The following is a 16,013-nucleotide window of genomic DNA, read 5'->3' as shown; positions in this document are numbered from 1 at the left end:
GGAATCGACTCCCAAGAGGCCAGAAGGAGTCAAGCTGGGTGGTGAGTGGACCCACATTTGGGTCCCCATTCCCTTATGAGGAGAGGATCCTGAATTGACCACCCTCAGGGGCTGACTGACCATTTTCAGCAACCTGGATTGGTCTTGGAGGCTGCCCTTTACCGAATGTGCCAGGACCCATTGACCGAAAGCCATCTCCGTTGATGTGACCGAGGATTGCTGACAGCCATGACAAGTTTCCTGACGTTGTGCCAATGCTAAATGGCACAGCAATACAACAGCACAATGTGCCTGATATCTCTCACTGAGGGGCAAGGCACGGCACAATAAAGGCAAGTCAGTGAGGGATTCTGTGATCACCCAGATAGGTTCAAAGCGAGCGATCACTAATAGAGCAAGTGAACAGACCAGGAGGTGCAGCTTGGTCAAGTCCACGAGCTGGGTGCGTGCCTTGAGTGTAAAGTCTCCTTAACATGGCATTACAATGAGAGTGTTATTGTGCCCCCAAGGTGCAGCACTGAATATCAGAAGCAGATCAGAGAAATGCCATGAGGGTTCTTAGAGGCTGCCACATGTTGGATGCCAATGTCCATGGATGTGGGGTGCACATGGTCATGTTCCTACGGAAAGTACCCAGACATGTTGGTGCCCAGTGGAGCAGGCAATGAGTTGAACTTGCTCTGACTTCCACATTGAGAATTCTCAACGTCCAGTTTGCCTGCAACAGGTGGCAGCATAATGAAGCTGCATATTAATGAGCTGTGATGTGTAGTTAATCAGATCATTAACAAGCAATAAATCCTTTGAATAGGAGACTCACCCAGCAAAAATCTTGCCTCGACAAATTTAGTTACAAGATGCATGGAGTTGCTCCTGACATCGAGGTACGCCTTGCATAATCTCTTGTCTGATTCCAAAACATTTCTCACCTTAGTCCATTTTGTTCAGGCCCCTGTAAGGTTCCACCCATTGAACATTACCCTCATCCCACATATACCTGATTGATGTTAAAGGAGTTGAACATTCTTAAACAATCCATTAATAGGAATTGGTCGTTGCCAAATATTGTCCATTCAAAATTGGCCTTCAATTAAATAAAATTTGTCTTTGCTTGTACAATTAGAGATGATATAGAGAGAAAAACCTAAGACTGCTCAAAACCTAAAAATAGGTTGTGGAAATGAATAATGCATCTATCAGCAATTGTCCAACAATCTGCACTTGAAATGTTAACTCATCATTCCCCTTCGCTACAATTACCTTATGAGAGATGGTCAGTTGAACTGTGTTTTATGCATTCACTGCAGTTATGTGGTATATTTATGTTTGAAAGCAGCTTCTTGCAGCTGAACAAAATTAGAAGCATATTTGACCTACATATTTTGTATGCTCAAGGACTTTTCTTTGTTTCCCTTGCTCCAGAAGAAGTATAACAACCTCGGGCAGACACACTTAGAAATCCATCAAAGTCACTTTATAGCCACTGGGAGAAGTGTCATGGTCACTGCTTTTATCCTGCCCATCCTTCCTAGTTTTTTTCCCCTATGGCACGGTGAAGAAATGCCCATTTTCTGATTGGCACTTTCTATCATGCAACAACTGTGAAAACAGGAATGGCAACAACATCATATTGGAATCTCACATCCTGAAGCACCCCGATTCCAGTCAGGTTTCAATCTGATCTAAACCACTAGTTCTGATAACATTATCTTTCAAAAAGAAAAAAAAACTTATATTTATACGCAGCCTTTTATGATCATCGGATATATCTTTACAGCCAATCAAGTACCTATTGAAGTGAAATGTAGGATGCCCAGCAGCGACTATGCACACAGCAAACTCTTACAAACAGCAATGCGATAGCACCAGATTATTTGGTTTCCTGAGGCTGATTGAGAGATAAATGAGAGATAAATACCCTGCACTTTGCAACATTTAGTGCCACATTCACCCAAGCAGGCAGCAGCAGTGCCTTTAATGTCACATCGGCGAGACAGCACCTCTGATAGTGGAACGCAGTCAGACTGCCAGCCTGCCTTTTGTAGTGAAGACCTGCAGCATTCTAATACGACATGTTGCAATTCTGCACTTTCTATGCCACAGGAAAAGTGACCTTTTTCACAGCTGTGGCGTGATGGAAGATGCCAACCAGAGAATGGGTACTTCTTCACAGTGCCATTGGGATAAATGAATAAAGATGGAGGGTGCCTTGAGTGCAGCATAAGCATTTGAATGGACAGGTTGGGGGAGAATGGCCTTTACTCTCCGTGTATTTTTCAATAGAAAAACTACAAATTAAACTCCAGCTTGTTGGTTGACAGTGTGCATTACTGTTGGTCTCCACAGCTGTCAGAAAGGGGAAAAAAAGACAATCCACTCAATTCTGTCCCTTAATTAATAGCAAGCAGTCTGTGTCGACAAGGTCATCATTAGGCCAAATTCTGAAAATACGTCACAGGCAGCTACATGAGCAGACGGCTGGACACTCTACCGTTATTAAAATCCATCTCCATCACAAACAAGTGTCTCAGGCTGTGTTGTTAGTTGCAGGGGCTATACACATAGAAGTTATTGCTGTCATTCAACCTTAAACGCCAAAGTGAAAGTTGCTGCCTTCACGGAGAGGTATAATGGGTGATAGCGGATGGGTGGGAAGCGGGTTGGGGAGGAAGTGGAATAAAACTGCAAGTCTATAGGGAGACTTCTAGTTTGGAGTCAAACACTGCACATTCATCATTCAGGCTAAATATGGGTAGTAAGTGGATTGTGCAACATATATTTCTAAATCACAGTGTAAAATACCGTTCTAAGCAAAAAAAAAACAACAGGGTTCCACTTGGTTTCAGTGTTATATCCATAACTTCACTTCCTCTTTCAGGATTCTCACATCAGTTGCCCCTCTCGAAATAACAAAGCATTATGCCTAGAGGAATGTGAAGCAATCTCCAATGATTCACATTGACTAATGCAGTCAGTACTAAACCAATACTGCATGCTTACTGGCACATATTCATTAAATCACATCCTGGCTAGCCTTCGCAATCTGTCTTTTCATGCCAGCAATGCTAAGCCCAGAAAGATCCACTCTGACCCCAAAATGAAAATTACAACGTTGCTGTTTCTCTATCAGCCACACAAAAGACAGCATTGGCTTTAGTTGCCTCGTTATTTTGGCTGGAGATCCATTCCAATGAGGCTGTGTTGACAGAAATTCTACTCAATCCTCTGCAAACCATGTTGGTAAATAATAAACTTTCTAATCAGACATAATGGCTTTGGGTGCAATTCTCCTGGAGGCCATTCACTTTGCATGAGTGGGTCAGATTGTGTTTTTTTTCCTGTGGCTGTGCTCCTGAGCATTGCAACCAATGGGTCAGATCTAAACTCTGCAGTACTGCCATTCCCAGCCGTGTGTAGTGGTGGACAACTGAACAACTACCAGGAAGAGGAGATGTCGCAATATTCATATTGTGAATGAACGGGAAGCCCAGCATATCAAAGCAAAAGATAAGGCTGAAATAAAGAGGCTGCGGGGTGCCCTCATAGATGTTTATAAAATCATAAAGGGCATGGATAGGGTAAATAGATAAGGTCTTTTCCCCAGGGTGGGGAAGTCCAAAACTAGGGCATAGGTTTAAGGTGAGAGGGGGAAGATTTTAAAGGGACCTAAGGGATAACTTTTCACATAGAGGGTGATGAGTGTATGGAATGAGTTGTCAGAGGATGTGCTGGAGGTACAATTACAACATTTAAATGTCATCTGGCTGGTATATGAATAGGAAGAGTTTAGAGGGACATGGGCCAACAGCTGACAAATGGTAATAGATTCATTTAGTATATCTGGTCAGCATGGACAAGACGGATCGAAGGGTCTGTTTCTGTGCTGTACACCTCCATGCCTCTAATCTTCAGCCAGAAGTGCAGAGTGGATGATCCATCTCGACCTTCTCCATAGATGCTAGTCTTTAGCCAATTCAATTCACTGCACATAACATCAAGGAATAGCTGAAGGCACTGCATACTGTAAAGGCTAAAGGCCCTGACAACATTCCAGCAACAGTACTGAAGACTTTTGCTCCACAAATAACTATGCCTCTAGCCAAGCTGTTCCAGCATTGTTAGAACACAAGCATCTACTTGCCAATATGAAAGTGGAAAACTTATACCTTCTGTCCATAAACAAATAGGTCACGCCCAAATCAGGCCAATGGGAATTATTTTAAAATTACACCGGGGGTAAAAAGAACTCCAGAAATATAATAGAACCCAGATTTCAAACACGCTATCATTGGTATGGTTAAACACATCACTAGAGAGAAAAAAAATCCTTTATATATTTGGTTTGTAAACAAAGAAGAAACTCCATCAGAGGCACATTCTGTTAATACAGCTTCTTACAGATTTGAATTGTTCTTCGTTCAACAAACCACCTGCTGAGCAGAGTTGAAGCTATTTTCAGCTTCTCAAGTGCATTATTCACAACGGTTACAACCATCATAACAGAAGCCTTCTGTTCCATTGCCTGAAACTGCCAGAGTAGAATGGTATCCTATCTTCATTTTGAATCAGAGTGACTATCTATAAATGGAAAGGTGCAAGTGCAGAAATTTTCATCAACTTTCAAAAGCACTTTTCTTAAAGAAAAAGCAGAATTGTCAGTCGCTGTAAATCACAACACAAAACATTACAGTAGATGCTGACAGGACTTCGGTTTTACATTTTAATGCATTGTGGCACTTTCTTCAACAGAAACAAAAGTACTGTTGTGGATGATAATACCTTCACAATGGAGATCAATATAAGGATTAACATAGATAGTAGGAACTGCAGATGCTGGAGAATCCGAGACAACAAGGTGCAGGGCTGGATGAACACAGCTTAACATAGCCTTCCAGGATACATCCCTGTGATGACTCCCTGAAGTAAAACACACATCTACCTTACAATACAGCATCTAATAGTGGCTTTTAAAAGCATCAAACGGTTTTAGATTCATATTTCAGAATGTCCCTGACTACTCACAAGAGTTCCCTCAGAAATCATCATTTGTCCAAAGATTTTGTTCAGGACTTACAAAACACAGGCCAACACATGAAAATTGTACATAGAATGAAATGTCATTCTTGTGTGTTGTTCTCACAGCAGGAATTTTGACTTTGTAAGAGGTTCATATCTGTTTGGTACCAAAGGCCTTCTTGACCCAAGAAAAAGCGACACAAGATAGTATAGGTTTGGGGAAAAAAGAGAGAGGAAAATAGTTGTTTATTTGCTTGAAAAACAAACAATCTGATTTTCACTCCCAACTGCACATACCTAACCAGGCAAAAGTGCCTTGGCAGGTCAGATTATTCTGTGCCATGGGTTTCTTGGGTCATATCCAGGAGATGTCAGCACGAGATGGAGGTTGCTGGCTTCATATGTGGGCTGAGCACAAGCCTTACTTCTGTGCTTTGGCGTGGAAATGTTAAAAAAAAGTTGAAAACTGAAACATTCCCTTGATCTCTCACCCTGCTCACTCTCCTGCTCTATCAATCCCAACACCATAACCCATCATGCCCTCCGTGCTACCCATGCCCCCTCTAACCATTCCCATGGCCCCTTATTATCTCTGTACCAGCCTGCTGCCCTGTACCGCCACCTTGCCCTCTTATAGATCCCAAGCTAAAGTAATACCGATTTATTCCAACCCATGGCCACACCCATTTCTACCAATTCTCTATCCTGGTATCCGCATCAGCAAAGCACATAAGAAAAGTTGACAGAAAAAAAAATGTTGAATATCTATTGACGTCAACACTATTAAAATAAACTTTAAAATCCCTCCATGAAGGCTGGTATCCCATCACCAAGTCACCCTTTATTTACACGTGCACAGTACTATAGACACTGTCCAGCTAGCTCAGAGCCAATCCTTAGAGTGAGGAATGGCCCAGGTTAACAGCCCCAATCAGGGAACTCTTACTCAATGAGATCCACTTTGCTAACCTCGTTCCAATCACTTCAAACTTATTGATAAAATATCTGTGAATTCTTTCAATTGATCGCTTATGAAAACAATGTAGAATCCAAATGTTTGTTTGACAGTACTCTGAATGCTTTGACAGTTCTTTTACAGGTTTGGTAGTTCCAATGGCATTTGTGTGCTTTTTAGGCATATTCTTGTCCATTTTTTGCAATCCCAAAGGGCACCTGTCCCATCCACCTGGATACCTCACACATAACCTCCCTCCTCCTCAAGGTGTCCTGGGAGCATACCCACAGTGTTCCTCACCTCTCTAAAGGAGCATGCTGGCTATTCAAAATCCACTCATGGAAACAAACTGACTGTGTAATGGTCTGCTCTGAGCACTCCTGAAGAAGGAAAATGGTGTGTGGCCTTCACAGTAAGAGGACTGGAGTACTGGAGGAGGGATGTCTTGCTGCAATTGTACAGGACCTTGCTGAGACTACATCTGGGGTACAGCGTCCAGTTTTGATATCCTTATCTGAGGCAGCATGTTCTGGCAATGAAGGGAGTGCAACAAAGGTTTAACAGACAGATTCCTGTGATGGCAGGACTGACATATGAAGAGAGGCTGGATTAGTGAGGAGTATATTCATCTGAGGTTAGAAGAATGAAATGGGATCTTATAGAAACCGATACAATTCATAAATGGATCGTTTTCTGATCGGCAGAATGACAGGTGGAGCCCTGCAAGAGTCTGTACTTTTGTATAATTTATTTCAATGACTTAGGTAAAGGGAGCAAAAACATTGTGGCTAATTACACAGATGACACCAAGATAGGTGGGAAAATGTGCAGTGAGGAAGGCATAAGGAGTTCCCAGACTGATATGGATGGGTTGAGAGAGAAGGGATTAAAAAAAAAAGTCTGGCAGCTGGATAATGTTGGAAAATCTGATGTTGTTCACTTTGGGAGGAAGAATGAAACATTAGAGTATTACTTAAATGGAGCGACTGTGGAATTCTGAGCAGCAGACAGATCTAAGCATTGTAGTGTGTGAGTCACGCAAGGTTAGAGTACAGGTACAGCAAGTAATCAAGGCAGCAAGTGGGATGCTAACCTTTATTATAAGAGGAATTGAATATAAAAATGAGAATGTTATACAGAGCACTAGTGAGACCACATCTCGAGTACTGTGTGCAATTTTACTCTCATTTTCTAAGGAAGGATGTAGATAAGTTGGATCTAAACATATGAGGCATGTTTAGTAAGTTTGCGGATGATACAAAATTAGGAGGTATCGTTGATAGCAAAGAAGGTTGTCAAAAATTACAGAGGGATCTAGCTCAGATGGGGAAGTGGGCTGAGGATTGGCAAATGCAATTCAATGCAGGGAAGTGTGAGGTGTTGTACTTTGGAAAGTCAAACCAATGCAGGACTTATACAGTAAATAATAACGTCCTGAGGAGTGTTGTGGAACTGAGGGACTTAGTAGTACAAGTACCTAGTTCGTTGAAAGCAGCGTCACAGGTAGACAAGGTGGTGGAGAAGGCATTTAACATAGTGGCCTTCATCAGTCAAGGCATTGAATATAGGAGTTGGGACGTTACGTTTCAGTTGTATAAGCCGTTGGTGAGGCTGCACTTGGAGTATTGTGTACAGTTTTGGTCACCCTATTATAGGAAAGACATAGTTAAACTGGAAAGTGTGCAAAGAAGATTTACGAGGATGTTCCCAGGACTAGTAGGACTGAGTTATGGGGAGAGGTTGGCCAGGATAGGACTTTATTCTTTGGAACATAGGAGAATGAGGGTTGACCTTACTGAAGTGTATAAAATCATGAGGGGCATACTTAAGATGAATACATACAATCTTTTTCCCAGGGATGGGGATTTGAAAACTAGAGGGCATAAATTTATGGTGAGAGGGCAAAGATTTAAGAAGGACCTGAGGGGCAACTTCTTCACACAGGGAGTGGTGCGTATATGGAATGGGCTGACAGAGAAAGTGTTTGAGGCAGGTACAATAGCAATATTTAAAAAAACATTTGGATTGGTACATGGATGGGAAGGGTTTAGAGGGATATGGACCAAAAGTGGGCAATTGGAACTAGCTGAGTGGGCACCATGGCCAGCTGGACCAGTTTGGGCCGAAGGGCCCATTTCCATGCTGTAGTACTCTATTACTCTGTGATTATTCGGAAGAGGTTCATTAGATTGACACTAGAATGAGTTGGTGGTCTTCAGAGGATAAGTTAGCCAAGCTGGGCTTGCTTCCACTCGAGAGAGGGGTGATTTAATTGAAGTTTATAAGATCTTGAATGGCCTTGACAAGTTGGACATGGAAAAGAGGTTTTCTCTTGTGATTGAGTCCAGAACAAAAAGAAACTGCTTTAAAAAGGTGTAACATAGTGTGGAGCTGGAGGAACACAGCAGGCCAGGCAGCATCAGAGGAGCACGAAAGTTGACATTTCAGAAGGGTCCCGACCTGAAACATCAACTTTCCTTCTCCTCTGATGCCGTCCGGCCTGCTGTGTTCCTCCAGCTCCACGCTGTGTTATCTCTGACTCCAGCATCGGCAGTTCTTGCTATCTCTACAAAGAAAGGTGTCACCCTTTTTAGGAAAGGGATGATTTTTCTCTGAGGTTATGCAACTTTGGAGGTCTCTGCCTCAGAAGGTGAGAAGGCAGGATCATTGACTTTCTTTTACGGCAGAGGTCGATAGTTTCTGAAGACTCATCCTGGACTGAAAATGTTAAATCTATTTCTGTTCATTGATGCTGTCAGACATGCTGAGTTTCTCCAGCGTTCTGTGACTTTTATAGATAGATCCTGGTTATGCAGGGAAATTAAAGGTTGTTGAGGGTGGATGGGAATGTGGCATTCAAAACACAAACAAATCAGCTGAGATCATACTGAATCGTGGACCAGACCCCCTGAGGGGTTGAAGGCCTACTTCTGCTCCTATTTCTTATGTTCATCACCCTGTGGCTGTGCATCCTGCATTTGGATTCCGTAAAATATACAAAAATACTTTGACAATATTTTTGTCTGCAGTTTTGTTCCCTTTATAGTTCAAGTGTCTAAAGGAAACTTTAATCAAAACATAATTTTCAATTGAATAATACTTCAGAATGACGTAGGCATTTATGCAATGACTCAGATTTTGAGGTATTTAAGTTCTTTGTTGAAATTAGTGTTTGAAGGCCAACATCTCAGCAAAACACTGAGTTTTAAGCACATACTTTCGCCCAGATTGTGCAAAACTAATCTACTTAATTTCTGAGGATGTCACCATTTCTAAATCAGCGTTGCGAGTGACTCCGCTTCCCACCCTCACTACAAACCATTACCTTACAATTAAATCGGTTTATATGCTGAATCTTATATTGTTTTGGTAAAGTGTCAATTTTGTCATGTTTCATGGAGTGTTTCTCTCCGTGAGCCCTAGCATGTTTTCTAGCCACGTCTTACTAAACCTGCCACATAACTACCTGCACTGCCTCTACAACACCTCTCTCCTCCAATTCGAACCCCGTTTTATCAGTCCACTGCAGGGACATCCTAGACTGGCATCCCTGGCTCCATCACCATCTTTAAAAGCCTATAGCCAGGAACTATCCTGTAGGGTTCCTGACATTTACTCTGGACATGGCAAGCAAGAGAAATTTGGCATCCCACTTTGTGGGCAGGGTCCTGGAGGTCCTGGTGTACAATTTGGTGCACAGGCAGAATGTCCATTTTCCCAGGACCAAGAGGAGGCCAAGATACCACACAATGCCAGCCTGGTCTGAAGTTGCCACCTTGAACAGTGCAGTCTCAGCTGTTCGGAGGAACGCACAACAATTTCAGAAGATGGACAATGACCTTCCCTACTCTGCCAGCACTACGCGCCGATGTGCTTCTCTCTGATACCTCACACACAATATGTTTCTGCTCTCATACCCACCTCCCACCAAGGTGCATGTTCTACCACACTCACTATTGCCTGTGACAGCTTCCTTCATCTGCTCTCACCCACTCCACCCCATGGCAGCATGAACCCTGCATGCTCTCTGTGACGCCGACTCACTCGCTCGGGACAACTCCCCACCTGCACCAAAAGTAACAGCTGTATCACCCAATTTCATCTCCAGTAATACCTGCCCCTGCCCCTCTCTCTCTGTCTTATTCCAGGAGACTAAGAACCAAGCTGTGTGGTGAGCTGTGTGGCATTTGACCCATCAATCTTTAAGAGGAAAGCTTCCTACTCTGACTGCCTTGAGTGGCTGACCGACCATAGCCAAGCCCCTGGGCTGGTATCAGAGACTGCCCTTGATGTGCTGTGCCTGTACCCCCTGAACGGAGGATATTCCTCTTGGCTTGACTGAGGACCATTGACAACCTTCCTAGCTTTGTAACTGCTTTTAACGGCACAGCATTATATCAGTATGGTGAGCCTGATGTCTCTGGCTGAGGGGCAAGACTCAAAAAGACAAGGCAACCGTGTAGGACTGCTGTCAGCATCCAGGTAGGCCAAAGTGAATGAGCACTGAGAGAGCAAGCGAACAGCCCTGCCATTTTCTGAAGAAGGGTCCAGACGCAAAACGTCAGCTTTCCTGCTCCTCTGACGCTGCCTGGCCTGCTGTGTTCATCCAGCTTCACACCTTATTATCTTAGCCCTGCCTAACGACCTTCCCCCAGAGCATGAAGTGTCCTTGCTGCAGCATTACAACGATAGTTGCCGTTGTGCTCTGAGGTGCAGTATTGAAGAATGCAGAGAGCATGCCAGATGAATGTCGGGTGCATGTAGATAGCACCCATGGAGGATTTCCCGGAGATATTGGTGTCTGGTGTTCTGCATTGATGCTCTTTGGAGCAAGCAGTGGCTAGAGTTGCCAGGTACCCACTCTGACCTCCACATTGAGAAGTCTTGGCATTTATTTTGCTTGCTGCGGATGGCATGACAGAAAGTTGGATGTTAATGAGGCGATATGTGCAGTTAATAAGGTCACCCTCAATAGGTGACTCACCACCACCTCGCGAGGAGCCTGCCTCCAACCTGGAATTTAGTTAAAAGGAAGCAGCAAGTTGTTTCTGAGAGCGAGGTGGGCCTTGCCTGAATTCTTGCACAGTTCCAACATATTTCTCACCATTGCCCACATCGTACAGACTCCATAAAGATTCCATCTGAAGAGACTAGAGGAGACTTTCAAAACATTTGCTGAGATTGAGCTTTTATGAAGTGCTTTTGTTTAAAAGGCCATGCTGTGTGTGAGCGAGTCAGTCCTGATCATCAAACTGGTTGAGGAATTAAATGGGGAGAAATCTGATGTAACTAACCTTCAGCCATTTGGTCCATTGTTTATGCACATTTTACATACCCACTAATTAGATCCAAGATTGCCAAATCCACCCTTTGACCCTGTAGCGTGATTTCCAAGATCACAGTAATTCCTCCTTCTTGGAGTTAGCGTGAAAGATATTATTCTAAAATAACAGCAGCTTTGAATAGTGCTGCTAACCATGTTGAAAGCTGCCCTACATTGAAAGGTGCGGTATTTATTTGATCCTTTGCATTGTACACCAGATTACTTTGAGGAAAGGTAATCCAGCTCAGTAATGCATCAGGCTGCTCAGTGCTGCCAACGACCCAGAAGCACATTACACCGAGATAATCTGCCCTCTCTTTCACTGAGTCCAAACTACACCCAATGAATATCTTTGCAAGGGTGGCCTGCAAACAAAAAAAAAATCAGGCTGTGGTTGCTTCCCGTTATTGCTAAGGAACAACTAATGATTTGATGATAAAAGAACAACAATGGCCATCAACACAAAGATTTTGATGAGCTCTCTCCACTGAAGTTTGAAAGCACATTCGCAACAGGGAGTCCTGCTTCGGATCAGTTAATGGACACTGAAGATCAGAAATAATCAGCACCAAACAATGTGGTGGAGAGTTCAACATTTGCAGTTGCACAATTCAATCTGACTGTCACTTCAGAATAATGTCTTCCACTTAAGCTCTAAGAAAGTAGAATTCAAGGCTTAAGCTATTGTCAAGCACTGTTCCTTATTAATCAAAAACCAGCCTTGCCAGAGCTTGCTTTTACTTATATGGTGTTGTTTTGCTTTAGGGATCATATGAATGGAATGGCTTTGTTTTTGAGGGAACCACACCAGTAATTCTTCCTATGCATTTCTTTTTCTCCCTGCATTGCACATGCTATTTCCCAGTGAAATGGATATTAATGAGGGAACCAGCACTCAGGTCCCTGACATTCAGATCCTGGTGAGCGCACACACCCACACTTTCTTCTGGAGTCTCCAGTGGAAAATGTGCAGCCACTATGCGGCTGTGCCTGACAGCTAACATTACAATGCTCGCTGCGAGCCTGTATTTGTTGTGTTAGAGAACTGACTTTTCAGCACAGTGCAAGAATTCAGCCCTGATTCCCAGAAATGGGAACTTTCGATCCGAGTGCCTAATGGAAAAGTGGGGACTCTGATCAGGCCTGTCACCTTTGGATGTGGTTACTCAGGAAATGGATTTGAAAATCCTCATCCTGTCTTCATGATCGCTTCAAACTTACTGGGTGGAAGGTAATAAGGGCAACATGGCTGCCAGCTGCAGAAGCAGAAATGGCACCATTTCCACTCTCACACATCAAGACCCAGTGCCTATACAATTGCAATTCAAGTTTAAAAAGCAGGATGGAGAACGCACAGGCATTCAATGAGAACTTTGTTCAATCTCTTGTAGCTTTTCATAGAATTTTGGAGTCCCTACAGTGTGGAAGCAGGCCATTCGGCCCATCGGGTCCACACCAACCTGCAGAAGAGGGTCCTGCCCAGACCACCACTACCCCCCCCAACCCTATCCCTATAAATTTGCACTTCCCATGGCCAATCCACCTAGCCTTGCACATCTTTGGACTGTAGGAGGAAACCGGAGCACCCGGAGGAAACACACGCAGACACGGGGAGAATGTGCAAACTCCACACAGACAGTGGAATCGAACCCAGGCCCCTGGCACTGTGAGGTAGCTGTGCTAACCACTGAGTCACCATTGCTTTCATTACACTCATCACACCATTCCAACCTCACTCCTGCTCCTAAGCTACACTGCCCATCAGTCCCTCTACCTCATCATTCTTTTGTGTCCCAGGAGCCCTGCACCCCACCCATTCTGCTCTCCCCGTCACATTCAAGCCCTTTCTACTGCTTGTATGTCAGAGCATAGACAGGGCCCAGGCCTATGGTTACGTGAAACCTCCCTGCAGATTTATCTCCAGTCCAGGAGGGATCGGCAGGAGATGCTTCTTCCCAGAGATGGGAACAGAAAACTATCCCTGGATGGAGTTCACAAAGAAAGCGAGCAATGGTGGGTCACATTAAAGATCCTGGGTCCAAATCAAAACTGGGCTTGGGCCTCAAAAGCTCTGAGCCCTGTGGGTGTCAAAATGTAGAAGATTTGCAAGCTTCCTGGGAAATGAGTGCAGTTAAGCAGGATTCTTTCACTATGGTCACAGGCCAGTTGCATGTTCAAAGAATGAAAGACCATGAGATTCATATCTGCCCCAATACAGTCACAGAGAGCTCCAACATCCATTAGTCTGATCAGTGACTGCTGGCATTCACCAAAGCCCAGAGCCCTTCATACCAGGCAGTCAGATTAATTCCAGGTTGGCAAAATAGCTAGTGTCAGAATCATCTGTCACCTGGATCTCCACCCACCATGAACCTATCAGCTTTCAGTTTGAACCCCTCACTCTTGATCGTCAGGGCAATACCCTGTGTTTTCCCTCCATCACCCTCAGATTTCATATGACAGGAGAGGGTACTGGTCATCTCCCTTACTCATCTGTGTGTGGCAGCAAGAGACATGCCACACATCAGGGGAGGTGATGGCCTGGTGGTAGTATCTAGACTAATAATCCAGCAACCCAGGTCATGTCCTGGGGACCCAGGTTCAAATCCTGCCATGGCAGATGGTGGAATTTGAGTTCATTTTTAAAAAAATAGCCCTGGAATTAAGAGTTTAATGGATGACCATGAAACTGTTGTCAATCTGATTCACAAATGCCCTTTTAGGGAAGGAAACTGCCATCCTTGCCTGGTCTGGCCTACATGTGACTCCAGACCCACAAGAATGTGGTTGACTCTATCACAACCCCAGCAGCTTCAGCTGAAAGCTAAACTAAAGATCTTAGTTTTGTCGCAGTTTGACTACACCCCTTCAAGCTGCTTCTATTGTTACAACTTTTTAAAAAAATCCCTAGGTCTCATAAACTGTTCACTCTAGTAGTTCTGGTAGACTGCTTGGTACCTCTGCCTTAAAACCCCTCTTCAAAAACAACCAGGTCAAAACTTCTTAAAGCCACAGCATCATCACACAGTTTCAATCTCCCTGCAGTAGCCGTGAACCTGCCCATGACAGACAGCTCACTTAAATTGACCTGTTACTGAATATGACCAAACTCACCTTCAATTTGCATTTCCTCACTGTTTCCCACGCCCCACCTCCACCTACCAGCCACACCCAAGACGACCATTCCCTTCCGGTTGTGCACGTCCTATGCCATGACCCCACCCTGTCCCCTTCCTTAAAGATGTCTAGCCCCAACAGATAGACGCCCTCCTCCCCCAATCCAACATCCTGCTCACCTGTTTAGCGCTTGTCCCTTCAGAGCTTCCAACCAAATTGGCCCACTTTGCCCCCTTGCCACCCTGCACCTCTGCACCCTACAGAGACAACTGCTCACCACAGATCCAAATGGGCAAACTCAACTGCTGCCTGCCACCTTTAAACAAGCCTGAAGCAGGAGGCACTCAAGCTCCGTGTATGACCAGCTTAATCTTTGGAATCCTTTTAAGGTCATGAGCTTCCAAGGCATGAAAATGTGTTCAAAATAGGAAGCCACCAGTGAATGGGGAAAGGCTCCACCAGCTGTTGCAATTGCTGTAACTTAATCTTCAAATCTCATCCCACCATTGGGAAACCACACTTTCAGCTCACACCTCCTGAAGTTGCCCCTGGCAGGAACACAGGCCATTCTTATAGGCCCCATTAGTACTGCCCACCATTCCACAGAGACCCTCGCTCAGCTGCTAAGTTTCCATCCACAGAATCTCCAACCGCTTCACAAGGTTTTGCCATTTCTCTCCTCGCTTTCCAAAATCTTTTTAAATAGGCTGTGCTTTCAGCTTCCATTTCCACAACCCATTGTTGTGCTTCCTTTCCTCAGCTGTAAGCTTCCCAAGGGCCTGGAAGTGCTTTCCTCCAGATAAAGAGCACTTGCTGGAATCCAAGTAGTTAACGCTTAATTAACCCGGTCACTTTTGAGGGGCACTGTTTAAAGTATCACCCTCCACCCAAAAGAAAAATGTGTAGCCCAGGTTGTAACAGTCTCCTAAAGCTACAAGTCCACAGTCTCAAAATGAATGCCTTTTCATACAAAGGTTAGCAGTGTAGACAAATAATGCTGCGATACCGTAATTTTTTTTAAAAACTATATACGCTTGAGATTTCTGTTACAACATTGTTCCATGTCCGTCATTCAACAGATGATAATAGGACCGCATCTGTATGGCCCCGAATAAAAATAAACTAAAATAAACATTGTGGTCTGTCTGGCTGCCAAAGTAGCTTTCAAGCCTAGGAAGGCAACATTTTGCAGTTTGTTTTCTTATGAATGCGCACCCTGTACTCAGCTTTGCAAATCGTAAGGGTCTAAACGTGACTGAACAGGCAATTTCACTGGAAGTGAGGAATGCTTAGTAACATCCATTTTCTTTCCCAACCATTATTTTCCAATCTCTCCATGACTTCATCCCACCCTATCTTCCTAACATTCCTAGTCGACAACCCTCAGGCATCTGCATTCCTCTAATTGGGACATTTTAATTTCTTCACTGCAGACAGCTGTAATTTCAGTTATCAAGGCTCTCAATTCTGGGATTTCTGTCTTTACATCTGCCTATTTCTCTACTGCCCTTTCCTCCTTTTCGATGTTTCTTATAAAACCTCTCTCTTCAAGCAAGCTCTTGAACATTACCCTAAATCATCAAAGGTGGGGAGAAAAGAAAT

This window comes from Rhincodon typus, chromosome 6 (genome assembly GCF_021869965.1).
Source record: "Rhincodon typus isolate 14 chromosome 6, sRhiTyp1.1, whole genome shotgun sequence".
Taxonomy (NCBI): Eukaryota; Metazoa; Chordata; class Chondrichthyes; order Orectolobiformes; family Rhincodontidae; genus Rhincodon; species Rhincodon typus.
The sequence above is the reverse complement of the archived record's forward strand: the minus strand, read 5'-3'. Positions refer to the sequence as shown.